The sequence below is a fragment of the Lissotriton helveticus genome, chromosome 3_1 (genome assembly GCF_964261635.1).
Source record: "Lissotriton helveticus chromosome 3_1, aLisHel1.1, whole genome shotgun sequence".
Taxonomy (NCBI): Eukaryota; Metazoa; Chordata; class Amphibia; order Caudata; family Salamandridae; genus Lissotriton; species Lissotriton helveticus.
Genome location: NC_136061.1, coordinates 1,736,809,424 through 1,736,836,592, shown reverse-complemented (window position 1 = coordinate 1,736,836,592; position 27,169 = coordinate 1,736,809,424).

The window sequence follows — 27,169 nt, the reverse complement described above, 5'->3', positions numbered from 1 at the left end:
TTCAGGCTCTGCAACAGGTAGGTCTGACTGTCAAAGCCAGCAAGTGCCAGATAGAGCAGGGTTCCATGGTGACTTGGAACACTTTGTGGGCGGGGGCATGGTGCAGCCCCTCCAGGCCAAAATAGAGCCCACCCTGGCCTGCCCCCCCCACACAAAACCCAGGCAGAAGGGAGGGCTATCCTGGGCCTCACTAGATATGACCGGAGATTTATTGAGGGTTATGACACTACTTTTGCCCCCTTAACCGAGCTGACTACCAAAACAAAGCCCAAAAGTGCGATCTAGACAGAGGCTTGTCAGAAAGCCTTTGAATATCTCAAACAGGCTGTGTGTACAGCATCTGCACCAAAGGCTCCTGACTTCTCTAACGTTTTCATTGCTCAAAGTGGTACCTCATAACATGTCATAAGGGCTGTTTTAGCACAATTAAATTAGGAGAGACTAGACCAACCTGTAGCCTTCATTAGTAGGAGGTTACTTACCAGGTAACACAAGTGGAGTGCTATTGAAAAAAAAGCATTTGCTGTGGTCTGGGCAATAAAGAAGTTGAGACCATATCTGTTTGAGACTCACTTCTGGTTCAAACAGACTACAGGCCCCTCTGATGCCTCTTGCAGATGAGGGAAGAGAATCCCATACTTTTGAGGTGGTCCATCTCCCTAGGGTGAATGGACTTTATGGTGGAACAACATCCTGGATCAGAAAATTCCAATGTGTAGGGTCTGTCCAGTTTCTTCAGACTTAGTGATGTTAACTCCCAGGAGGTTGGGTAGTTCTACACTCTTTCAGCTGGAGGATACGTGCTAGGCTTATCAGCATTAGGGAGGTGTTCCTGCAAACTTTCTGCCTTCACCCCTCCTATTTTTGTAGAATTTGCTTTAGTTGGCCTTAGGACTCTATGAACTTTACCACTGCTAACCAGTGCTAAAGTACTTATGCTCCCTCCTCTAAACATGGCTACATTAGTTTATTCCAGATTTACTTATAAGTCCCTACTAAAGTGGCATACCATGTACCACCGGCTGCTCATCGGACTGCAGCACATATTGTGGCACCCACTTAAATAGCCCTGTAAAACATGTCTCAGACCTTCAATTGCAACTTGCTAGCAGTTTTATATGTCGATTCGACTTGCCAAAATAACCCCTTCGCCAAGCTAAAATTCCTTTTTTAATACATATGTCACCCTTTTGGGAGATTCTAAACAGCCCTTAGAGCAGGGTGCATTTTAATTAAAAATATGGGTATGTACTTTTTAGTTTTAAATGTCTTGGAGGTGAAAAACTTTTGAATTCCTAAATTGTTTTTTCACTACTGTGAGGCCTACTTCTCCCATAGGATAACATTGGGTTACTTTATTACATTTAATATGTGCTCACATTGGAGTGGCAGCAGATAGGAAAGTTATGTTTGGTGTCTGAGGAATTGTAATTTAAAATCCTCTCTAATGGTAAAGTCGAATTTTAAGTCACAAGTTTGAAAATGCCACTTTTAGAAAATTGGCATCTTCTTGCCCTAATTATTTGGTGCCTGCAACTTGTTCCTTTCTCACATGACTACGTGTGAGTGGTAGTTGGCCTTTGTATATTCCTCCTAGACACCATACAATTGAGGGATTAGGTGTGCCTAGATGGACCGTCTAAAACAGGATGGGGCGGAGCTGGTCACAGCAACACTTGCAAATCAACTGTCTGTGCCCTGATCACTCACAAGTAATTTCACACTAGTCCATTGTGCATTTAGTCAAGCTAGAGCCTGGGCAGGGAGGTAGGGAATTACAAGCACTTCTGAAAGGGGGGCTTCTAGAAATGTCTCCTACTTCAAAGAAGGCCCCAGATATAAGAAAGGGAAGTTCAAACCCACTCTTCGGAGCACTTCTGACCCTGTGGAAGACTCATAAGAAGGGCTGCTCTGCTGCCTTGCTGCAAGAAAGACTGCCCAAATGCTTTGCTGCTCTGCCTGCAAGAGGGACTGCTGCCTGAGTGAGAAGTACTAGTCCTGCACCATGAACCTAGGACCGCCCGAGTGACTCCAAGGACTAGTTGGCTGGACTCCTCAAGGACAGAAAAGGTTCCAACCATCTAGAATTTGGCACCTGGACTATGTCTGCTGTGAGTCCTAAACTCCTAAGTGGTGCCTCTCCAGTCCTCGACCCTTGGAAGTGGGGATACAGGGGCTCTCTCATCCCAGCTGTGGTTCTCATCAGAACCGAGGCACACCATGCAACTAGATGCAGATGTCACCTTGCATATGTTACAGCTCCTCATCGACGTAAGACGCCGCATCAGAACTCGGAACTGCTGCTGCACAGCGCAAAGCCCTGCATCAAGGGGACAATACTCTGCAAGCCTAACCAGGTCCATGTGTCCAGACATGCTCCATCGCAGTTGGCCTGAACTTGTTACTTTTTTCCCTACCCAACATGACCTGATAACCACAGTTGGCGCTTTGTGCTTTGTGCTTTAAACCACTTTTTTTACAGTAATCTTTAAAATTATATCTCTCCCGTTCTACTGATTGGAATTTTGTTGTTTTGGTTTCAAATAATTTATAAAATTGTACTTTATTTCTCTAAATTCATTTGGGATCTTTCTTTTGTTGTATTTTCACTTTGTTACTGCTTGTGTGCTCCACAAATACTTTACACATTGCCTCCAAGTTAAGCCTGACTGCTTTTGTGTTCAGCTACCAGAGGGTTAAGCACAGCTTAATTTAGCGACTTTGTTGGTTCTCCCTGATGGGGATTGTGGTGGTTGCTTGAGAAGGGCTCACACCCTCCTCAACCAACAAGTCAATTTTTCACTAATACGACATTAATCGATGGTAGCATCTTATAGAAGACGCCTTTTTATTTAGTAAAGAAATACATGTTAATTATTTTTCCATTCAAAATGATAATGGCTGCTGGACCACTGAGTCCTTTTGAAAATGTATACAGATCTGCAATTGTTTTTGATTCAGTAAATAATTATCTGTGCTGTGCTGAAGTCTTTACGAAACGCTATTATTTCTGTGGGCAGTTGTACACAGAAATTCTCTAACTTGTTTATGCCTCACATCGCTTGGCCAAGAAGCTGCTACTCTTTTCCTTTGGATGCCAGTGGAACATTTGGTGGATCACAGTCTGGGACAAGCTTCTGTGATGAAGTCGACTTCTCTGTGATGGAGAGATTCACCACAGGGCCAGATGACCATAACACAGCTCAAACAACAAGGTTTCTGTGATATGATCAGATGTGATTTGGGCAGCTGGTCCTGCTGTTCCAAGCTCTAGGATATGACTGCAAATCAACACTACAGGAACTGGCACAGAAAATGATTGGACCTGACATGTCAGTTTTAATCCGTCCTCTAAACACCATTAACCCCTCCATCTCTCTGCTTCCTTGGAATTATGAGCATACTTTAAGTTAAAATAAAGCTACCTCCTTCAAATATGTTTCTTGTTGCTAATATGTATTAACTGCTTTGTGATCTAGTTTGTTATGTTGTGGTATGTTACGTTACGCTAGGTTTTGATGTGATATGCTATGTGTTAGCATTTGTATAATACATTTCTACAATTTGCAAAGCCCCACAGCCCTGTTAGAGTCTAGGTGCTCTTTGACAGGGGCATAGCTTCAGGGAGGATGATTGGGGTATTAAACCCCTCTAATAAATGTATATTCTGCTAAATAGTTTGGTACAGGTGCTTTCAGCCAGGTATGGTGATATGTCTGTCGGATTTCATCTGGAATTTTGGCACTCACATACAAAAATGCACACACACTCTCTGTATTGATTCTACACAATAGACAGGTTTTGAGTTCAGAATTGCTTCTGTGTTCTGGTTCACACACAGCACAGTCAGTCGAAAGTTGGAGCGCCAGCTCGGGTCGCCGCACATGCCGCTACTGCCGCCGTCGCCTCTACTGCACCACCGCACCACCGAGTCACTGCGCAAAAGATGGTCTGCCCCCTACCCCCAACCCAGGCTGGTCTACGGATTGCTGGATTGCCCCCTCGTTGCGTGGTGAGAGGTGAGAGGTGCATTGGGAAGGAGAGCGCAGTATGTTGGGGGTGGTGTGGGCAGGCTGAGCACTGATGCGGCAGTCCGTGGGATAGGAGGCATGCAGAAGCTGCCACGTTCTCAGGCTGCAGCGGGCACCAGAGGTGGTCTAATTGGAAGAACTGGGAGAATCAGACAAGTGCCAGTGGCACACCCAGTGCTCATCTGCAAGATTCCAGGTTCCAGGATAAAGGGGTCACACCGCCCAGGAGTAGGACAGTGGCATGAAGGGGCAATAAAAGCAGCAGCGCTGAGCCATACTGGGAAGGTTCAAGCACTGGTGTTAGCACAAAGCATTTAGCATTAAGCTAAACCAAGACTTGGCGCCAAAAATGCAAACCACACCCCCAGTGCAATAACAATCAACTGAGCCAGGTTTGCACCCGATACAACCGGGGATGTAGTGAACCTTAGCGAATAGCCGCCATTTCCTTCCTTCCTCTACGGACACTCTGCAGTAGCCTCTCAGCTGATCCGACACATGGCACACAGCGCACGCCTCAGTCACATGCCTCAGGTCTGATTGGAAAGTGCTAGCACTATTGGCAGCGTCGAAGTGGAACAAATCTCGAAAACTCAGGGAATCGCAGGGAACCACAGGTATCCTTAGGGGAGCAACTCTAGGTAAAAGGTTGACAACGGTGTGGACACTTCCTGTCTTCCGGTCATCAGGTCATCAGTCATCAGTCATCAGCCAACAGCCAACAGTCATTGAGCCAAACAGGGCATCCTAGAGGGTCCTTGTAGGAGTCTTGCCGCCACCCCACGGTATGAGATCAGGGTGAGTATGGGTGACTGCCCAGGCCACCAGAGAGGAAGGTAAAGAAGCGCAAGTCTGGTTCCTCCACAGCCCAATCCATCGCCTAAACTTCCCTAATTTCAACAGGGGTTGATCCAATGAACAGTGCATCGCCAAGAGGAAGGGGAGCCTCCTCTAACTTCAATGTTTCTCCAACCCAGCCTGAAAGTTATACAAAATTCAACTTCTTAAAAGACATTGGTGCTGTTCTTTAATCAAGCAACGCAGCAGTTAAAGGTCTTTAGTCCCCCCTTCAACCAGTACAAATACTACCGTCTCTACAGCTAACCACAGCACTAGTTCACACTCAAGTCAATGAGATGACCATATCACCCACGGAGGACCATAATAACACAGTCTCTAACAGTAACCCAATACAGAACATATCAGGGGCATCTTCCCCCTCATTCAGTCCAACGGCCATGTCCACAATGTCCATGAGTCATCCTGACCAACAGATGGCCTCCCCAGTGACCCCTGCACATCCAACAGAGCCCACAAAGGGTTGCCCAGGGACCCAGCAGACCCAGCAAATGGTACACCAGCCTCAGTTAATCCAGCGAATTCTGCAACAGCAGCACCCCGCCCCCAGCAGTGGCGGACGTTCAGCATATGCATGCAATAACAACTCTAAGAGGAGCAGGCCAGCTAATGCATAAGGAAAAGGGCAACTAGAATAGCCAATCTCCAACAGCTTTTGCAAGCCCTTCAGCGGACTAGACGAGCAGGCAAAATTCTCTACCGGTACCCCACGTAAAAGGCACCAGCAGCCAGAATCTAAATGCTACCATCACTAACATAGCCAACATCAACACTTTGGAACCTAGTCCTCCCAGTTTAACCACAATGTCTCGAACATCTAACACCAACGATTCCAAGCAGGAAGAAGGAAGGGCAGCCTTATCCTATCTGAGCACTTAAGAATGGGACGGCATGCTAGCAGCATACTCTCCAGACCGCCACACGGGCATACCCCCAGCGAAAACGACTCAGCCAAATCCACCCGATCACAAACAGTCCCCCAGGGGAGGGGATAAAGGGAAGCTCAAGGGGGCGGGAGGGTCAAGAGAACAAGATGAAAGTGCCTGGGTCTCTATATTAAACACCATGCAACTGTCGGTGGAGGCGTTAAAATACCATTTCGATAAGATGGACAACCAGATCTCTCTACAAAATACTCTGGCTGTGTTCACAGCAGGCATAGACAAAAAACTGGGGAATCTTAATGGCTTAATTAGGAGAGCACAAACTGAGGCACACTCCACTGCGGATGCAGTCAGATCATTGGCAAGCTATCGACCCTTCCATCAATACTTACCACCGTGCTTAATGAGTTGAAGAACACATCACCCATCTCCATTTGCTCCCCCTCCGGTTCCCCGACCGCAGATCCTGGAAACAAACGAGGAGGATTTGATAATTTAATCAACCAGAACATTAAACGCACTGACTCTGGCACTCAGCAAAGAATGGGGACTCCCTGCACTGCCAGAAAACCTTTCAAGTTAGACCAAGCGGATCCAACCATTACAAAGGCAAATGCCAAACAACGTCGTCAGCAGAAAAGAAAGGGCAATAACCAAAAACTACTTCTTCTTAACCAAGCAGTTACCTATTAAATCTCAACAAACAGTGCCCTAAATTAGACACTGACCTAACAGGGGGGGTCAATCAAAATAAAGTTCTGGCACAAACCAACATCTTTCAAGATACAACAGCATCTCCTCGTCTCCCTAACACTGAATGGTCCTTAGCAGATATAGGACACAGGAATTTGATACCGGTAACAATGGCTCCAGTAGTGCTGGAGGCACTCTTGTGGTGACCTTTGACTACCATTATTTTAAATTACTTTAGTGTGTTATTTTATCCTAGCTGAATGTACGATGTCCTGCATATACCTGTTTCGCTAAAAAGTTTCTTTCTTGTAATCTTGCAGCTTTCAGTGGGAGATGTCACGGAGTAGAACAGCCTTGCCAAGAACAGAACATGTGGGATGTGCATTTGAAAGCATGAGAGGGAGAGAGAGGTGTGGAATACACTTTTTGGTCTTGAAGTGCAGTATGGGGAGCTGTGATGCACAAATGTGCTTGGTGTTGTACATTGAGAGATGAAGTGTGTGATCCTACAGGACATTGTGAGATGAAGTATGTGAATCTATAAGCAGTTGTGCACAAATGTGTATTGTGTTGTACATTGAAAAGTATTATGAAGTGCTTACTATTGGCTTTGACATGGCCTCATGTCATCCTGTTTTCTGGCTATGCCTTGCTTCAGCTTTTCTGCATGCACAGTATCGCTTGCAAGTTGAGTTAATCACGTTGAAGGATTGTTTTTGTGAGAGATTGTTTAATGTACCCTTGAAGGCTTTCGTGAGCTTCGTCAAGATTAAAGGTGGAACATGCAAGATTTGAGAGGGAACGTGAGAACTCCTTCCTGCCATTGGAATGCTCCTTGGAAGCTGGCCAGTTGTGGTAAGATTCCTTTGGCTCAGGGGGGAAAGGTTTCTCTCAAACCTTCTAGTGTGTTTTGAGATTATAAAGATGAGAGTTGTTGACTTAGAAACCAGGAGTTTGGAATCCAAACAGGGACAGACGCATCCACTCGGCAGGACCCTGGTTGCTGAGGCTCTTAACCCCGGCTGTTTGATTCCCCAGTCAGGAGTGGGCTAAGATGCAGTGTTTGCACCAGGTGAAGTATTTTTTGACTAGTGCCATTGTGATGCGTGGTTCCAGTAGCTGTGGTCACTTGAAGTATTGAGTTTTGACCATTGCCATTGTGATGTCTGACCAGTGGCTTTGATCATTTGAAGTGTTGAGCTTTAATTATTGCCATTGTGATGTTTGGCCAGTGGCTTTGATCATTTGAGGTGTTTTCTCTGTGATGTGTGAGTGAGTTGAGGTGCACATCTAAAGTAATCATTTGATGTATTGTGTGTACATATCTTTCTGATCTCGTGCAGGATGTCCAGCATATTATACTTTCTTCAGTGTTATCTCATATTATTTGCTGCTTATTTATTCATGGTATTATTCATGTATTTGACTGTTACATTTATCAAGTGTGTTATTATTGCTTGCATATAAACATACATATCTCTTTGTGTATTTGAATGTTCAGCATTTGGCATCTGGGAAAGCCTTTCTGTTGGAGAGCATTGTGTAAAATAAACCCCAAGCCTTATTCTAAAAGAGAGAGTCCTTACATTTTGTAAAATAAAATCCTTTTTTAAAGGTATTATTTATTTTGTGTTAAATGTCTTTTGCTTTGTTGGGTTGAGCCATCGTGAGGGAGATTCTGTATTACTGATAGTCAAAGCAAAACAGCTCCCCACAGAGGAAGTGTTGACACTGACTCAAGCTCAGCCCCCTTATTACCACCCCAAGTGCAACCAATCAATCCAACTCGGCCTGAAGGACAGGAAGAATCTCAAAAAGATGACTGACCCCACAATAGAAAGAAATCGAGCGTCTAGAACGGATGCAACCTGGCAGACCACCACCGATCACCATGACAATAATGACCAGAAAAACACCTGCATGAACAGCAATACTCAAAAACCTGCACCATTGAGAAAAGGAAAGCAACCACGGAAGGTCCCAGACCAGCTGCTACGGGCACTCTTCCCTTGCAGCATCCGAGGCCACCTGGCATACCAACCTTAATAACAAACACAAACCAACTACAGCCCCCTCAGAGAGGATGAGCCACCTCAAGGAGGACGCACAACCTAATTACCAGCATGACCATTTACTGCACACTGGAGAATCCATAAATCAAGTGTAGGCCCAAAAAGACTGACACTCAGCCCGAGCTTCACATTGCTCAAACCTGAGTATATTTCAAAAGGGCACCAAGACATCCTGAATAGGGGTACCATCTTGAAATGATTATGGGCTATTCCCAATCTAGTAGACCTGAACTCAACTGACTTCTTTTAAAAGAGTTTCTCACACCCGAAAACCCAGCAATGCCTGAGGCAACGAGGGCTTCATGGAAAACAGTTGCTACTGCTCAGAGAGTATTGAATGAGTACCACACCTTCAAAGCTTGGGGCATCAATGTTACTTTTCACCAAAGTTCAGCCTACCCAGCGCCTCTTCTAATCCCCAGTCCAAGGCCTGGTTCCAAGTGCCGTCCAAGGCCCCCAACCTCTGTTCTCAGAGAGGCCCCTGGTTATTCTACTCAAACAAGACCTCACAATCCGGGCTCTCAACACGCTTTCCCCGGGAAGAAATAGCTCCTGGAAGCAGTCTCCAATATCCAAAGAACTAAACTTTTTCCTCAGCAACTCAATGACAATACAGCCAACCAGACATAGGCAATAGTCCACAAAAAGAAACTGAGATCCGCATCTGCTCATAGAATGTCAATGGCTTAGCTACTAAAACTTCAGACCCAGAATTCCTGCAGTATCTCAGCAAGTTTGATATATTCCTACTGCAGGGAACATGGCTTACAGAACCATTACGCATACAAGGGTTCCTTTGCTTTGCTATACCAGCCATAAAAGGCTGGAAATCCGGTCATTCCTCAGGTGGGCTGGCAACTTACAAATCAATAACCACCATACCTACAGCAACTGCAGTCGGCCCTGCAACGAGGTTTCTTTAGCAGTCAAATTCACTTTCTCCTTGGTAGAGGTACAAAATGAAGTAATGATCGTCAACGCATACATCCACCCAAAACGTACAGTAACAGATTCAGCAAAGCTAATTGGCCAAATAACTACCTACATAGGCAGCATTGAATCATCACCAAACTTTATTCTGTCGGGGGATCTGATTCACTATTTATTGGGCTCGTCAGAAGGAATCAAAGCAAGTCTCCAATCACCAAATTGCAACATACCAACACTAGGGAGCTTTATCTACGGAAAAATAAACAAGAAAAACAGACGTCTTCTGGAAGACCTAGAACATTCCAAACTCAGGGCCCTCAATGGAGGAAGATTTTCCTGTGATATCCCCCCTGTAGCCAGCCCTTATTTCGCAACAACTTGTTCGATCCTGGATTATACGTTTGCTAGTCTCTGGGGGCTCCGGTTATACTTCAGACTACAAGAGAATTAAATTTACAGCAGAAAACATCGAGTTTTTCTCAGAATCGGCAATTAATCTCCTACTCTCACACACGATCGAAAGGGATCACATACAAAGCTGGGAAAGTTTTACAACCAGTCTTAGAGAACTTTACGCATCACAAATAAAAATGGAGCGCCCTCCGGCCCTCAAGCAAGTGAAAAAGCTAACTATAGCAAACGGTGTGCAAATAAAAGGTCTCTAAAGAACTATACACCGCTCCATAAGATCCCTGCGTCATGATCCTGGGAACTTACTGCTCCTCTCCTCCTTGCCACAGCAAGAACAAACCTAATGAAGCTGAAATGTGGCATTAACAAAAATTGCGAAGATGACATCTGGGCAAAACTCCTTCACAACATAAATCATAACGAGAGCACCCGCTTCTGGAAAATGGTAAATACAATCATCCACCCGATACATGGGGGAACCTCTTCACACATATTAGAGGAAACTTGGGCAAGTTATCTAAATAAACACATTAATTATCAAATTGCGGGCTCCCCACAAACTGTCCAGAGCAGGGCGGCTCTGAAAGACTGTTATGTTGACACTCGAATAAAGGAAAGTGTCCTACCTAAACCCTCTGATTTAGATTAACTTCCGTAGGAAAGGACACATGCCACAAAGCAGCTACTAATCAGGCAGCAGATCACAAAGGGAAGAAAGGAAGGGGCGCCGTTCCAGAACGGAATCACGCCTGCTCTGTTTAAACAGAGGGCGGCAGAGTGGGCAAGAATATTTCACCCAATATTTTCGGAAGTGAGACTACTTGGTGTTATTATCCCTGATTCATGGAGAGGCTCCACGATTATCCCTATTCACAAAAAAGGCGACAAGGCTTTGCCTGGTAATTATTGGTTAATGGCACTAATCGATAAAGAGGCCAAATATTTTGTGGGTACGCTGCTGGATGAACTTACAGCCTGGGCAGATGATAATGACATAATACCATTAAACCGGACAGGCGTTCGATAGGGTCTGCTGGGCATACCTATGGGAGGTCCTGAGGGTTATGGGTTTTGGTCCTATTTTTATTCAGACCCTGCAGAATTGTTATCAGGGTGCTTCTGCCCGAATACTCTTGAACGGGTTCCTCACCGCGAGTTTTAAAATTCAGAGAGGAACGAGGCAAGGGTGTCCGATTTCACCCCTTTTGTTTAATTTATATATGGAGCCGTTGGCACAGACGATTAGATTGGATGAGTCAATCTATCCATTCAGATCAGAACATTATAGCTCAAAAATAGCTCTGTACGCTGACGATCTGGTTCTGTATACAAGCGACCCGGATACAGCTATTATAAGGGTGGAAGAGCGTATGCGCGAGTTTGGAGCAATTTCTGGGTTTCTTGTAAATAAAACCAAGACGGAGGTGATGTGTTGGAATTTGGAGTGGACAGGGACAGAAAGTGAAGAGATGAGATACTTGGGGATCTATGTAGTGAAGGAAATTGAAAAGATCCCTGAGTTAAATTTAAAAAGGGTGGTAAAGGAAATTGACAGCTTATTCAGCAGATGGAAAAATCTACCTCTGACTATATATGGAAAAACCAACTTAGTAAAGATGGTCATCCTTCCTAAACTGTCATACCTCTTTTCTTCAATTCCTTTGACATTTTCAAGTAAAAGCCTGAGTAAAGTACAGAGTAAGATCAACAGTTTCATTTGGGGCAATAAAGGGGTTCGACTAGCGTGGAAAAAACTTAGACGTAGATTAAAAAAAGGAGGGCTGGCGCTTCCAGACGTAAGACTATATGCAGATGCGTTCCAGTTTAAAAGCATACGAATGCTGTTAGTTAAGCCAGGGGAATCAGCTTGGGGGAGGCTATTAGGTGAAATGGTGCGGGTAGAAGGGGGAGGTAACGGAGAAGCATTTCTGTATAAATTTGGATCCCCTAGGTTCTTCAAGAGGGTACGTCTGAAGGTTCTAAGGACAGCTTTGGAGACTTGGTGTAGGCTCAGGCATGGATGGGGCATTGGATACTATTCTGATTATGCCCCTATATGGGACGGCCCAGGGACCCCGGGCTGCTTGCAGGATGGCTTGGCACTGCCGATAAAGAGGGCCAGTGTCAAAATCTGGTCTGAGTTGTTGGACAGTGGGGGGATACTCCCCTGGGATTATCTGAGAGCTAAGATTGGCACCGGGCTCTCAAGATTTAAATACATACAGTTAACATCATGGTATGAGGCGGAAAAGCGGGAGATAAGCGGAAACTGGGAGATTGAAGACTTGTTGCAAGAGACAAGCCCACTGAATAAGGAAATATCTATTTGGTATAACAGTCTGCTAGATGCCGAAGACCATAAGACCCCCGCTTCTGTAGCAGTGTGGACAGGATCCCCACTTGGACCATCAGCAGACCTTTTGTATGAACCCTCACTGAAGACCCTGTACAGATCAGTTAAACCTGCCTGCCTAAAGAAAAATCACTTTTTTGTTATTAATAGACTCTACTACACCCCGGCAAAAATTGCAAAGTTTGCTCCTTTTCCCGTTCCTAAATGCCCTAGATGCGCAGAACCCTTAGCAAATGACTTACATATTTTCTATGAGTGCTCAGCACTCACAAGATACTGGGCTGAGGTAGGGGACAACTTACTGGGCATATTTAATACCAACATTGAGATCAATATACAACTGGTATTTTTTGGAGACGATGGTCAACTCAGCCAGAACCTTTCGCAGAAAGATAGGGGCCTATTACTGAATTTGATACTGCTGGCAAGAAGGGAAGTGTGTAAGAGGTGGAAGGATGCCCTACCCCCGCAAAGGGAGGAATGGCTCAAAGCTGCATTTGCTATGGCGCGACTAGAGTACGATGGAGCGGAAGATAAAATCTTGAATATCTGGCACCCCTTGGTGAGCTGGGGCAAGGACTTAAGATTATTGTAACATCATTGGTCTTATGATTACACCAGGGTCCCATACAAAACAATGGGACTGGTCGGATGACCCAAGCGAGTGCGGTAAGCCGTAGGGGCGACCAGTAACGAAGGCGGCTTCATAAGACCCGCAGAGGCTTGTCAGGTGAGATGAGGACCAAAAAAAAAAAAAAAAAAAAAAAAAACAAAAAAACAAAAAAGGCGACAAGGCTTTGCCTGGTAATTATTGGTTAATGGCACTAATCGATAAAGAGGCCAAATATTTTGTGGGTACGCTGCTGGATGAACTTACAGCCTGGGCAGATGATAATGACATAATACCATTAAACCGGACAGGCTTCCGCAAAATAACAGGTAAAATAACTAACATGCTGACAGTCTATTTGCTTATCGATGCAGCAATATCGAAGAAAATGCAGCTGCACTCTTGTTTCATCGACTTTAATGCTGTTTTCGAGAATGCGGATAGGGCATGACTGTGGGTGAAGTTAGCTCGATGGGGCATCCCAAAGGTTCTCTTAACAATGCTAACGCTTCTACATACAGACAACTGGGTACAGGTAAAAACTGGTAACAGGGACGTCTCTTTCGAGAAAAGTAAAAACAACGAAATATCTTAAACAGGGCTGTGTGCTGGGACCAGCCTATTCAATTTATTTATGGCAGATTAACCACAGACACTTCAACTCCTGCAATTCTCATGCGCCCAGGCTGGGGGAGCACAAATCTGTCTAATCTCCTTTACGCTGACAACGTAATTCTGCTTAGCCATACTGTAGTTGGCTTGCAACATCTCCTTAACGGAATGCAGGACTACGCAGAAGAAAACAACCTGTCAATTAACCTAAAGAAAACTAGGACAATGTCAATTAATAACAAGAAGAAAGGAGTGAGATTCTGGCATCTGGGTGGCACACAAATAGAATCAGTGGGGGCCTACAAGTATTTAGGTGTCTACATAGATAAAGAAGGATCATTCACACAACATCAACAAGAGATTAAAATAAATGGGCTGGTGCTAGCACTAACTATGAAAAGCTTAACATCTAAATTAATGGGTCCAACACTGAGTCCCCTACTGAATGTAGCACATGCTAAAATGCTACAGACAATTACCTACGGTAGTGAAGCTTTGAGAGTTTGAGGTGCTAAATTGCTGAACAAAATACTAGTAAAAGCTTATAGAACTATGTTTAGCCTTCCAAACTACACCTCCCCGGTGCAACTTAGGTTGGAGTTTGGCCTACTAAAGCAATCAAGGGCCAGGTACGGTGCATACATCATCTGCTGAAACAAGATCAGATCATTGCCCCTAAAACTGCTCTTATGGCAAGATCTCAAACAGAAGGAGAATTCTTCTGCAAGAAGCTATCTCCAGGAGGCTTTGGTAAGCACAGGACTCTTGGACCTCAGGAACATACAGAGTCATCATTCAGCTTTTAAGAAATTAGTCTGGAAATCTATGAAAAAAGTGTCGTTGGTGGAGGACAAAGCTGAGAACAATTATAAGATCTTAGCCCCCAAAAATATTTTAATTTGGGTTTCCCAAAAGCACAGAAACTACATTTATTATAGCTCCACCTCGGCTTGATCCCATGCACCCAGAACCTTCCACCATGGAGGGGGGAGCCAACTACAACATCTTGTAGCCTGTGCACAAATGGCCAGGGCGACAGCACCCATTTATTATTCTCCTGCAAAGAGTTGCTACAGGAAAGGAGACAGCTGTTAAAAATTCCGATTAACCAAAGGGAAATTTGTTCAAGGAGACAAGCAGTTTTGGCATGCTTTGATCCAGCAACACCACAACTAAACTGCAGATTAGTAAGATTTCTTGTTGTAGCCGAGGAAAAAAGGCCATCTTAGACTCAAGCTCCTTCTGGGTTCAGGGGAAGCCCGACAGGTCATCATCCCACGCAGCTGGCTGGCTGCTTGAACACAAGCGATCATAGTGTTACTCCATTCAAATCAAGATAAGACGCTGTTCCAAACAAGGCAGAGCTGGGAAGCCCTCACAGAGTGCTGAGATTGGTCCTTTAGTAATGTATCTTTCTGGACGATAGCACTTCCAGACTGAGCAACAAACTCCGTACTGACTGCATTACTTATACTGGCAGCTATCTGCACTTTAATCTGTCAGTTATTTAACTATTTGAACGTTTTTAATTATTTACGAAATGTACAAACATGCAATTAATATTTTTTATGATTCTATCATTTTATTTATTTATTTATTTATTCGTACTGTTTCCTCTCTAATCCCTGCATTCAGGGCATCCCAAACAACCTCAATTGCTGCACTGCCCATATTATCCTCTACAAACCTGGTATCCACTGAGTCATATGTCTACAGTGTTCCTTATTAAGCAGCAATGCCCTCTCAAAGGTCCCGATTTTTACATTTGAGTTCACTGCTCCCATTTCTATATTTAAAACCAGAAGATTATGGTCAGATAAGACCCGCGGTAGCTTTTCAATTAAGCATTTTGAGCTTATATTGTTAGAAACAAACGCATAGTCTGGTCTTGCATGTGTTAAGTGCAGATTAGAGAAAAAGGTGTAACCTGGATCGCTTGCTTGCATCATTTGCCAGCAGTCAAGTCAAATTTAGCTTTATTCGAGATTCACTCATAAAAGCGTAGAAATTCCATTATGTTTCAATAATTTACAATCAATAAAAAAAGCTAATTAAAATATAATTTACAAGCAGCTAAATTAAAAGCACAGTATAGTTGCTTTGTAGAAATTACATATAAAATGCAGATGCTCATTTTATACATTGTCTAACCAAATCAGTAATCCTTTGCGACAAGGACACAATCAGTGATCAAGAAGCTTCTGTCTAACCATCCATGCCCATCCTAAATATTTAGCAGTATCTATTGATATGGGCAGTAAAGTGCTAGTGCGTATGATTCTTAAGGCTTCAGTGCTACTAGTAGTACCGAAGGACTTGCACAGTGGAGTTAACCAAATACGTCTTGGTATTAAGTAGGCCGAACAAGCAAATAAAAAGTGGCCAATTGTTTCCTTATATACTCCACATGCAGGACAGTTGCTAGTAGACGAACTACCCCACCTGCCAGTCAAAGATCTAAGGGGTAGGGCACCTGCTCTAAGTTGGAATTGGAGCTTCCTATCCCTTGGTATGGTAATAGCATTCCAATAAAGCTCTAAGCTGGGGTTAAGCTTTGCTTCTAAAAAACCTCCAGCCATAGTCGAGGTGCTGGTACCACTCCAATTACGGTAGGCCACCTTCTCCCAATAAATATCCTTTAAGACTTTTTTTGATGGGAATAGTGCTGTCTCCGGATTTTCCCACAGCATTTGCATACCTAGACCAACCAGCGTTTCCCTGAGTTCATTCAACCAGCTAACTTTGTGAAAAACATCAGACTTGATAATGTCTAGGAATCCTACCGCATAGTGTAAAAGTTCTGGAGTAGTCCAGAGGCTACGCCAAAGTAAAATTGGTCGGAGCCTAGTTGAATCTGCAATAGCCTTCCTGCCAAGATCGTACTTAAGTGGCAGCAAGGGGGTACTCGCAGGAAGACCAATAATACATCGGAAAAACTTGTTTTCCGAGATTATCAGTGGCTTCAATTTCTCAAACCCCCACAGCTCAGCGCCATAAAGCACTGAGCTGAGAACCTTAGCCTCATAGACCTGAAGTGCTGACTTTATTGGCTTAGTTAGAGATCTTCTATGTTCTATACTAAGGGCTCCTGCAATTTGCCTATGCCTTAGTACTGCAGTGTCTATGTGTTGAGCCCATCTAAGGTCCTTTGCCACATGAATCCCTAGATACGCAAAGGTGTTAACCACCTCTAGAGGGCGACCATTCATGGTAAGTATATTTTTAAAACTACGATGAGGATTAAAAACCATGAGCTTGGTTTTGGCCACATTAACTTCCAAGCCATGGTCCCCACAGAATTTTTCAAAAATGGATAGGGCATGCTGCAGGCCACTCGGGGTCTTAGATAAAATCAGAGTATCATTTGCAAACATTAAAATAGGTGTCTTAATGCCAGCCAAGGAGGGAGCATCCATATTTGCAGATAGCGTGCGAGCAACAACACCATTAATATACAGCGTAAAAAGCGTGGGAGCCATCGAGCACCCTTTGCGGACACCAAGCTGTACTGGGAAGTCTGAGGAAACCATTCCCTGCCCACCCCACTGTATCTTAGCAAAGTTTGCTTCATGCTGCCTCATCAGCAATGTTAGCAGTTCTACAGGTAGGCCCAGGTTCTTCAAAACTAACCACAACTGAGACCTAGGAACTAGGTCGAAGGCAGCATGCAAGTGGACAAATGCCGCGTACAAGCTGCCTTTGCCCAGTAACACAGTCTTCCATTGCAGTAGAGTGAACCGAAAGACCTGATTCACCGTGCTGGTAAACTTTCGAAACCCCACCTGGAAGGACGACAGAGCACTATTCTCCTCGGCCCAATCAAGTATCCTGTTAACAACCATCCTCCCAAACACCTTTTGGATAATATCGATAAGGCTTATGGGCCTGTAATTTCCAGTCTGTGATTTGCCGCCTTTCTTAAATACAGGGATTATCACAGCGCCCTGCCATGATACCGGGACAAGAGCACCCTGGGCCACTGCATTAGCGAGGAGAACAATATGCTTGCCCCAGCGTTCTTTGTCGTGAAGAAAAACGTCCGCCGGTACCCCACCCGGTTCTCTACCACTGGCCACTGTACTAAGAGCCATTGTAACTTCATTAATGTTAAAAAAAATCCCTTATGGAAAACTGGCCTAATGCCATCCATCATGTTATCCAGCTGATTTTGGGCATATTGAGGTTTAAAATAATTCACCCAGTCCTCCTGTGATACATTATTTTTCGGAGGGTCAGATTCCTCCCCCCTGCCCCACTTGACAATATTCCAGAATTGCCTAGAATCTTTTCTATCACTGGCTTCCTTTAGATCTTGCCAATGAAGCTCATCCCACAGTTTCTTGGCTTTTATTATACACCTCCTGTACTCCTTTCTGGCGATATGAATGGTCTCCATAGGCCTCCCCTCGATAGCGGTGCCTAGGGCTTATCTAGCATTCCTACATTCAATATTGTACCACTTAGACGGCTTAGGGGTTGCACCAGTATTCCTCTTAACTGGTTTTAAAAAATGATCCCTAATACCCAAAAAGAGGCAGTCATGGATTTTAGTTACTTCATCCAAACCTACATCAGATATATTCATTTGCTCAATGGCCAATGTGGCTTTATAGGCCTCTTCACCAATACTATCCAAGACCTGTTGGTTGGCCATAACATGCGCCCATTTAAGCCTGCGCAGATGATTTGAGGGGACACTTATAGGTGGGAATTCCACATCCAAGTTTGATTCTACTTGTTCTGGTTTCCACCATTTATGCACCACACACAGCGGATTATGATCACTTTCAATTTGCCATTTGACCTCCATGTCACCAACCAGTTTCCACAATTTCATACTACAGAGGACATAATCAATCCTACTGCTGTAACGCCCATTATCAAAAGTATTTGCCCCTATCTTATTGCTCTCAGTTCTCCCGTTTAATGCCCTTAATCCCCTTTCATAGCAGATCGCGTTTATACATATAACATCCTCAGACCATCGAGTAACAGGTTTCAAGTCCAATTTGGGAACACCCCATGGCCTATCCTCCTCATCCCCTGGATAATGATCATAGGCAACCAAAGGCTCGTAAACTCGATTTAGGTCACCAGCTACAACTATGTTATTATCTGTAGAGTTAATTTCTAGGAGGGAATTGCGATTCTCATATTTACATGACTAGAGAATCTGGATTTCATTAAAGACTCGGAGGCTGACATTATGCATACAACTTTTAATGCAGATCCCAGCAGCCGCATCACAATAGAAAGTTCCAAATAGAACAAAGGCAACAGCTAAAAGCCATGAGCCAACAACACACAGCCTCTTTTAAATGAGGACAAAGAAGATAAAGTTCAAAGTTCAAATGTTGAAGCAGAGAAGAATCAAACTTCGGAACAAGGAGACCGCATAACTTGAAACTTGACTGGAGAAGGTCGAAGTCAGGCAGGAAGTAGGTTTGAAAAAGGCGCAGTCCAGATTAGGCGTTATCTGAAAAGATAAAGTAATTAGACTAAAGAATCTCAAGAGACATATCAAGAGAAAGATCAAATTCAAAGGTCATAAAACAAAGTAAACATTATATTGCAATAAGTTATACAATGTAGCAATAATAAATGGAATGCCTTCAGAGGAGGGAGGGAGGGATAATGTCAGCCTCCGAGTCTTTAATGAAATCCAGATTCTCTAGTCATGTAAATATGAGAATCGCAATTTCATTACAAGACCGGAGGCTACATTATGCATGTTGGAAGCTTCCTAAAACAGCATCAGACATATGTTGGATGGGTTTACAATAATGACGAGCGAAGGTACCTGCATTGGACCAATCAGCAGCTTTCAAAATATCATCCAACTTACCTCCAGACCAAAGTGATTTGCTAGCCATAGCACCTCTTAGGGAATGAGCCTGAAATATGGATAAATCAACTCCGGCTAACTTCATAACCATTTTAATCCATCTAGCAATAGAAGGAGAACTAATACCTTTATGAGGTTTGATAAAAGAAATAAGCAATTGATTAACACCAACTGGACGGAGTTCAGACATTCTGAGGTCATATTCTTTCATGCATTGAACAACACAGAGTTTAGGATGTAGATCGAATCGTGGGTAAAAAATGGAGTCAGACATGGTTTTAGTACGACTATGAATATCAAATTTAACACCAAAAACATTATAGGAACAATAGGAAATATCCAAAGAACGGATATCAGAGGATCTTCTGCAAGAAACCAGGCATAAGAGAGTAGCCAGTTTAATAGAAAGATACTTCCGGTTGAGGAGAGAATTAGAAGGCCAATTACTAAAGAGACGAAGAATCAAATTAACGTCCCAAAGTATGTCATACTTGGGTCTAGGGGGTCTTTTGAGACGAATACTCTTCATAACCCTACAAATGATAACATTTGTTCCAATGGTTTTGCCATTAACGAGGGAATGTCCCGCAGAGATTGCTGACCTAAAGCAATTAATGGATCTATAACTAAGTCCCCTTTCAAATTGTTCGACTAGAAAATTGGTTACGTCAACAATAGGAGCCTCCAAGGGATCCAGGTCCCTTTCCAAGCACCAACAAACCCAAAGTTTCCAGATTCTATTGTATCTGTAATGTGTGCCTGGTGCCCAAGACTCCCTGAGGAGAACTGAAGCCGTGTCCGAAAGTCCTGAGATCTCGTTAGATCTCCTGACACCTTCCAAGCAAGAAGGGACAAAGTCTGATTGAGAATAAGGGGATGAATTCGACCGTCTGAATCTGTGAGAAGATCTTCCAGAGACGGGATTAAAAAAGGAATGCTGCAAGTTAGTTCCAGAGCAGTGGGAAACCAAGCTTGGGAGGGCCAGAAGGGAGTTATCAAAGTGAGGAGACATTGTTCTTGTCTCACCTTCTGGAGGACTCTCTGAATCATCGCAAAGGGGGGAAAGGCATATCCCCGGACATCCCTCCAAGGCTGGAGAAAGGAGTTGAATGCTCGAGCACCCGGGTCGGGCATCCAGCTGAAATAATCTGGAAGTTGGGAGGTGAGTCTGCTTGCAAAGAGATCCACCTCTAGAGGGCCCCAAATGTGATTTAAAGTCCGGAAGACGTGAGGGTTCAGCTTCCAATCGCTGAAATCCACAAGGAACCTGGAGTTCCAATCCGCGGATGAGTTGGCAGAGCCCGGAAGGTATTCTGCTTTTAGAGCAATCTTGTGCTCCAGGCAAAACATCCAAAGTTTTTTTGCTAGATCCGAGAGATCCGCCGACCTCGTACCTCCTAGGCGATTGATATAAGCCACTGCCGACATGTTGTCCATTTTCAAAAGGACAGACCTTCCTTGAAGCGAATCTTTGAAGCTCATAAGAGCATAAAGTCCGGCCGTCAGCTCCAGATAGTTTATGTGGTGGAGAGATTCGTCCTGAGACCAAAGTCCTCCAGTGTTTACATCCGAGAGGCAAGCACCCCAACCATGAAGGCTGGCATCTGATTCCAGAACAAATTCCGGGGAAGAGCCAAAAATGGCCTTGCCGTTCCAAGCCTCCAGATTGTTTAGCCACCAAATCAATTCTGAACGAGAGTCTGAGTCCAGAGAAATCTGATCTCCGTACCAGAGTCCTGACCTCAGGGCTCTCGCTTTGACTCTCTGAAGAGCCCGATAATTGAGTGGTCCTGGAAATATCGCTTGAATTGAAGATGAGAGGAGACCTAGTAACCTGGCTAAGTCCCTGAGGGAGAGAGACTGTTTGCTCAGAGCATGTTTTATTTGCTTCTTTATTTTCGCGATTTTCTTTGAAGGAAGGAGGAGGAGACAACGGGTGGTATCGACCGTGAAGCCTAGGAATTCCAAGGATTTTGAAGGAGTCAAGTGAGACTTTTCCTTGTTTATGATGAAACCTAGACTTTCTATGAGGTTCATCGCAAAATCCAGGTCTCGAATTAAGTGTGACTTTTCCTGTGCCATAATTAGAATATCGTCTAGGTAGATAATTAGACGAACACCCCTTGATCTTAGGTGGGAAACGACGGCTCTCATCACTTTTGTGAAGCACCATGGTGCGGAAGAGAGACCAAATGGAAGAGCTTGAAATTGGTACAGTCGCCCCTTCCAAAGAAATTGGAGAAAACGTTGATGGGCTTTGGCCATGGGGATAGTAAAATAGGCGTCCTTGAGGTCGAGTTTGGTTAACCAGTCCCCTTCTAGGAGCAGATCCCTTAGGAGGTGGATACCCTCCATCTTGAAATGTCGGTAGGAAATGAATCTGTTTACTTGGCGGAGGTTTATAACCGGCCTCCAACCCTTGTCTTTCTTTTCGACCAAAAAAAGGTTGCTCACAAAACCTAAGAGATCCATAGGGACCTCCAAGATTGCACCTTTCTGAATCATTGAAGAGATTTCCTCTTCTATTATGTCTTGTTGTACCTGCGACATTGGAATACATTTTGGGAGAGAAAGCTGAATAGGTTCTTGATCGAAATCTATCGTAAAACCCCTTACAGTGCTTAGAACCCAAGGATCCTGAGTGATGGATTCCCAATTCTTTACGAAATACTTCAGTCTCCCGCCCACCTTTGAAGGGAAAGAAAGGGAAGGTAGAGGGGAAGCACTCACCTGAGGAGTTGGTTTGGGTGTTAGACCCACGTGCCCTGAATCCTCTGCCACGTTGTCCTCTGCCTCTTTGCGGGTAGAATTGCGGACTAGAATATTGATACTGTTGGTATTGTTGGTATTGAGGGTAGCCTCTGCCACCTCCACGAGATCTGAAATTGGGCCTCTGAGAGAAACGGGCGGAAGGTTGGCCGCGTCTTCCGGCCCTTCCAAAAAGGCCATTTCCAGTATTAAAAACCTTGCGCATGTTCTGTTGCGCTCTGTCTAAGGCAGTGAATGTAGAAACATACTTGCCGAGGGATTTAATTAAATCTTCGCCAAAGAGAAGTCCTTTTTGGTTATTAGAGGGCTCTTTATCGGCGAGATCGGCGAGTTTAGGGTTAATACGAGTGAGAACCACTCTACGCCTCTCAGCATTAATGCTTGTATTAGCATTTCCCAAAAGAATAATAGCTCTTTGGCTCCATCCTCTAATGAGCTCGGTATCAAGATGGGTTCCTTCTAGATGGGCCTCCTCTGCGGAGTCGAGGATTCTTGTGAGAGGGCCAAGGACGTCAAGGAGACAATCTTGACAAGTTTTGAAGGATTTTTCGAAACCCTTCCTTGGATCACGTCCCAATTTAAAAAGGAATTTGATCAAGTCAGGATCAAGATTTGGGGTGTAACAGGTCTTATCCCCAAGCGAGGGTCTGGAGCATTCTGCTCTCAAGATGTTACGAGTTTCCCTCTCCAAGGGATATCTAATCCATTTTTTAACAAATTTGGAAACGTGTTCTTGAGGGTACCATTCAGAGCTTCGAGGATGTCTTAAGTTTTGAGGAGAAAGCATCTCCTCACCCAAGGGGTTACATATAACATCTTTACTGGAAGGGTCCGTATTATCTAGGCCATCTCCAAAATCGTGGTCTTGGTCATTAAGGTCGAATATATATTCGTCTAGAAACTCAGAGTTAGAATCATCTGAGGCATTATCATCGTCGTAGTGAGCATTCTTAAAATGTGTGTCGCTTCGGGCACCGATATTCTTTGTGCCGCCAAGGGCACCCAAACTAGTTGAGGTGCGAAGACCTCCCTCATTCCTTGAGGTACTAGGACCTCTAAATGTAGATGAGGTGCCAAGACCTCCCATGCTCAGGTCAATATTATTACTCTTTTTTAGTCTTTTGCCAGAGAAAGGATTATTTTGCTGAATAGAACGTTTAGAATTCATTAGTGCAGGATGAGCCTCTTTGAGAGACGATCTCACTTTGAATATATCAGTGGTGACATCCTGACAAGGGGCAGAGGCCTCTTCAGAGCCAGAGCTAGACATTAGAGTAATAAATTACACCCACGAAGTAGGAGTTAATTAGAAAAAAACGGGGTGAAAACAACTCGAAATGCTGAGAAAACGTTTTTAAATGCTAAAATATTGAGGATTATAAACCAAATTGTTGACACGAGTAAACTGTCGTTTGCCGGTAAATACGAGCGCTGTCAGGCGAGGGGGGTTGCCATAGAGACGCGCTAAAGCATGTGGACGCGTGCGGAATAGAGGAAATGCTCCTAGCAACCAAACGACGCGGCGTCGCTGTTGCTAAGGGTCATTCCTCGAAAGCGCCACAGACTGGCGTTGCTGAGCGCGAGGAAAAGCCGGGCAATAACTAAGGAAGAAAGAAGGTATTTACTCGATAAATAGCGACGTGTATCGTCGGAAAGGCAAAAAGTTAAAGAGTAAGGGAAGAAGAATACTTATTTCTATGAAAAAAACGATGTGTATCGCCAGAGAGACTTGCAAAGCGCAAATTACATAAAGCAAATAAGACGTCAAACAGCGAACGATCGTGTGTGTGGGGGGGGGGGGGGGTTGAGATGAGGGAAATTTCCATATATTGGAAATCGGTACTGGAAGGGGTGTGGGATTAAGGGGGAAGGAAAGCACCACACCATACAAGGAGACTCATGCTAAAGTCAAGAGAAAAAAACCCCAAAATACTTATAATCATTAAATAAAACTAAATAATGATCTAAACAATCAATAGAGTATAAAATATAAGAGAGTATAAGGTAAGACTTATCTGCTTGGGAGCCGCATTTAAAAGAGGCTGTGTGTTGTTGGCTCATGGCTTTTAGCTGTTGCCTTTGTTCTATTTGGAACTTTCTATTGTGATGCGGCTGCTGGGATCTGCATTAAAAGTTGTATGCATAATGTAGCCTCCGGTCTTGTAATGAAATCCAAAGCCGCTATAACTTGTGACCTCCCTCCCTTGTTACCCCTAGCATAAACATTGTAAATATCTAGCCAACCCAGGGGGCCCAGATCGGCTCTGATGAGTTGGATGTCCTTACTTTTAGTGGCTACCTCTTTGATGTGAAGTGATAAACTCTGCTGGACCCAGATGATCAAGCCTCCCATCGGTTGCCCCTTGGGCCCTTTAATTGCCGGGACAAAGAAATTTAAATATCCCTGGGCAAAATGCAGTTAACACAGCCAAGTCTCCTGGAAGATGCACACATCATCTTCATTGATGAATGTTAACCATTCCGGAGACTGCTGTCTGGAACATAAGCCAGCAATGTTCCATGAGATTAGCTTGCCCCCTCCAGGTCTATTGCTGCTAATCGGGGTTGAGGATGTGGGAATGGCAGGGATTATACATAATTCCCTCTCTATTCCAACAATAGGTCCTAGATTCGAACAAGTGGGAAGATTCTCCTTACTTTCCCCACTTAACTTCGAATTCCAGTTTGCAGGATAATCTGCACCGATAATTTCACTACCAGCCGTCGGTATTACCCCTGTCGCTCTCTCACCAGGGCTGGCCTCCATATTACCAGCCATTCCTGGGTTCAGGTCTGGTGTACATCAATCATTATTATCCAACCCGGAGCCATGCCTCCCTCCCACGCTTCTCTGTGTATGAAGAGGGCACTCCTGAGGTGGAGAATATGACTTCCTTAGCTGGATCAGTGAGTGCACTGGTGTGCTAGTTCTAAACTCCAAGGCAAAAAGATTTTCAACAAGGGATGCTGAGTTCAAAGTTAACTCGATAGAGTCATATTCATCATGTGGGGAGCTTAACCTTGTTGCCTCCAAAATATCTTCCCTAATCACCGAACGGCAGCCTCTAAAGTAGCGCAGCCAGTGAATTGCTTTATTAGTTAGGGAATCTGTGTACTCTCTGTTACCACTTGTCCGTCTAGCTAATTTGGGGACATTGGTCATATATATTTTATTTGAGCAATAAGCATTATTGGCGTATGTATTCCCCCTCCTTCTGGGAGCGTTGTTATCTGATACTATCATACTGGCAGGTGCCCTAGGTGTAGTATTACTTCCTCCTATATTAAAAGTCCCAAGTTTCTGTCTTGGTTCTAACTCAGTGCCCATTGACCTGCATCTTGCCATTGGTAGCCCATCAGTAGATACTTTATGGACTGGGTGACAACTTTCCCTGACATCTGTGGCAGGTACCTGGATTAAGCCTCTGCAGTTATCCCCTACTTGCACTTGGTGTACCTTATTTGCTATGCGTGGTCTCATCGGGCAGGAGTAACCTGTTGTTGTTGTCTTGTTAGGAAGAGTTTTCAACCCCCCCTCTAGCAGGCTGCCAACCATATTAGTTAGGTTAGCAATTAGTGACTTCATTGACTCTATTTCGTCTCGCAAAAGGGTAACCAAATTAGTTAGAGTACTAACTTCTTCAAGTGCTAATTTTCCCCTAATAATATCAAAGTCCGTAACCAGACTGGCTACAGATTGTATCACAAGAGCGGCGCAAGACCCTTCGGCCTGCAACACTTGTGTGATAGGGGGTTCATCATGTATAACAGCCAAAACTGCAAATCTAGTAGAACAGGGTATCGGAGGGGCAGAGGCAGATAAACTATTCTCGGTAGCAGCAATAAGAGGCATATCATGACCCTCAACTCCATGAGCCTCACCCGTTAGAACGGACCGGCTACTACTTTCTTTGTTACTTCCATCCGTAACTCTTCTTTTTGCCCGAAACATAGCAGGGATTACAGGGGGATCAATAATCTCAGTTTCAGACCGTGATGCAGCTCTACTCTTCTCTCTGCAATCCTCACCATTAGTATACCCTTGGTCGGCCACAAGAATCTCCCTGCAATCATCAACAAGATTACTAATTCGGTCAATTGCACAATTTGCAGCAGCATGGCTAATCACTTTTTTGGCTTTCCTTCCCTTTCAATGTTTTGGGGGGTTAACATCCCCACCTCCCCCTTCCATGGACTTCCGTTTCTTCATGCCCCTAGTATGCATCGCTCGTTTGGAATTCACAGTAGTACTAACAAAGATTTTTAAATAACTCTTTGCAATATAAAAATAGTCCTAGTCCAGACCTTGAGTGAAACGTCCTCAGTCCTCTTTTCAGTAGCCAATCCCTCGCATTAAATCAAGCCGTCGGCGTGTCAGGATATAAAATGTTGGGGAGTTGGCCCAGCCCTGCCTCGTCCTGCCCCGGACGGCCACAGACAGCCCGCCCTTTGGCCGGGCTTAGCCAGTGCGTGTCCCGCGACGCGGAGGGAGCGTTGGTCTTTTCAGCGCCTCCGGGCGCGGAAGTGGACGGGGGTGGGCGGGGAAGTCCGGCGAAGGATTCTGGATGGTGTAGTCCCCCCGCTCGGCGGCCGAAAGATGTTCCTGTAGGCGGCAGCGGGGGGGACCAACAACCCAAGGTTTCTGTGGGTCAAGCAGCGCAGTGAAAGGGAAACAAGATGACCAAAGGATTACCACGGCAAGTAGCTGAAGCGTCTCCCGCTCCACCGAGGGAGCGCCGGTCTTTTCAGCGCCTCCGGGCGTGGAAGTGGGCGGGGGTGGGCGGGGAAGTCCGGAGAAGGATTCTGGATGGTGTAGTCCCCCCGCTCGGCAGCCGCAAGATGTTCCTGTAGGCGCCAGCGGGGGGGACCAGCAACCCAAGATGTCTGTGGGCCAAGCAGCGCGGTGAAAGGGAAACAAGATGACCAAAGGATTACCACGCCAAGTAGCTGAAGCGTCTCCCGCTCCACCGAGGGAGCGCCGGTCTTTTTAGAGCCTCCGGGCGCGGAAGTGGGCGGGGGTGGGTGGGGAAGTCCGGCGAAGGATTCTGGATTGTGTAGTCCCCCTGCTCGGCGGCCGCAAGATGTTTCTGTAGGCGGCAGC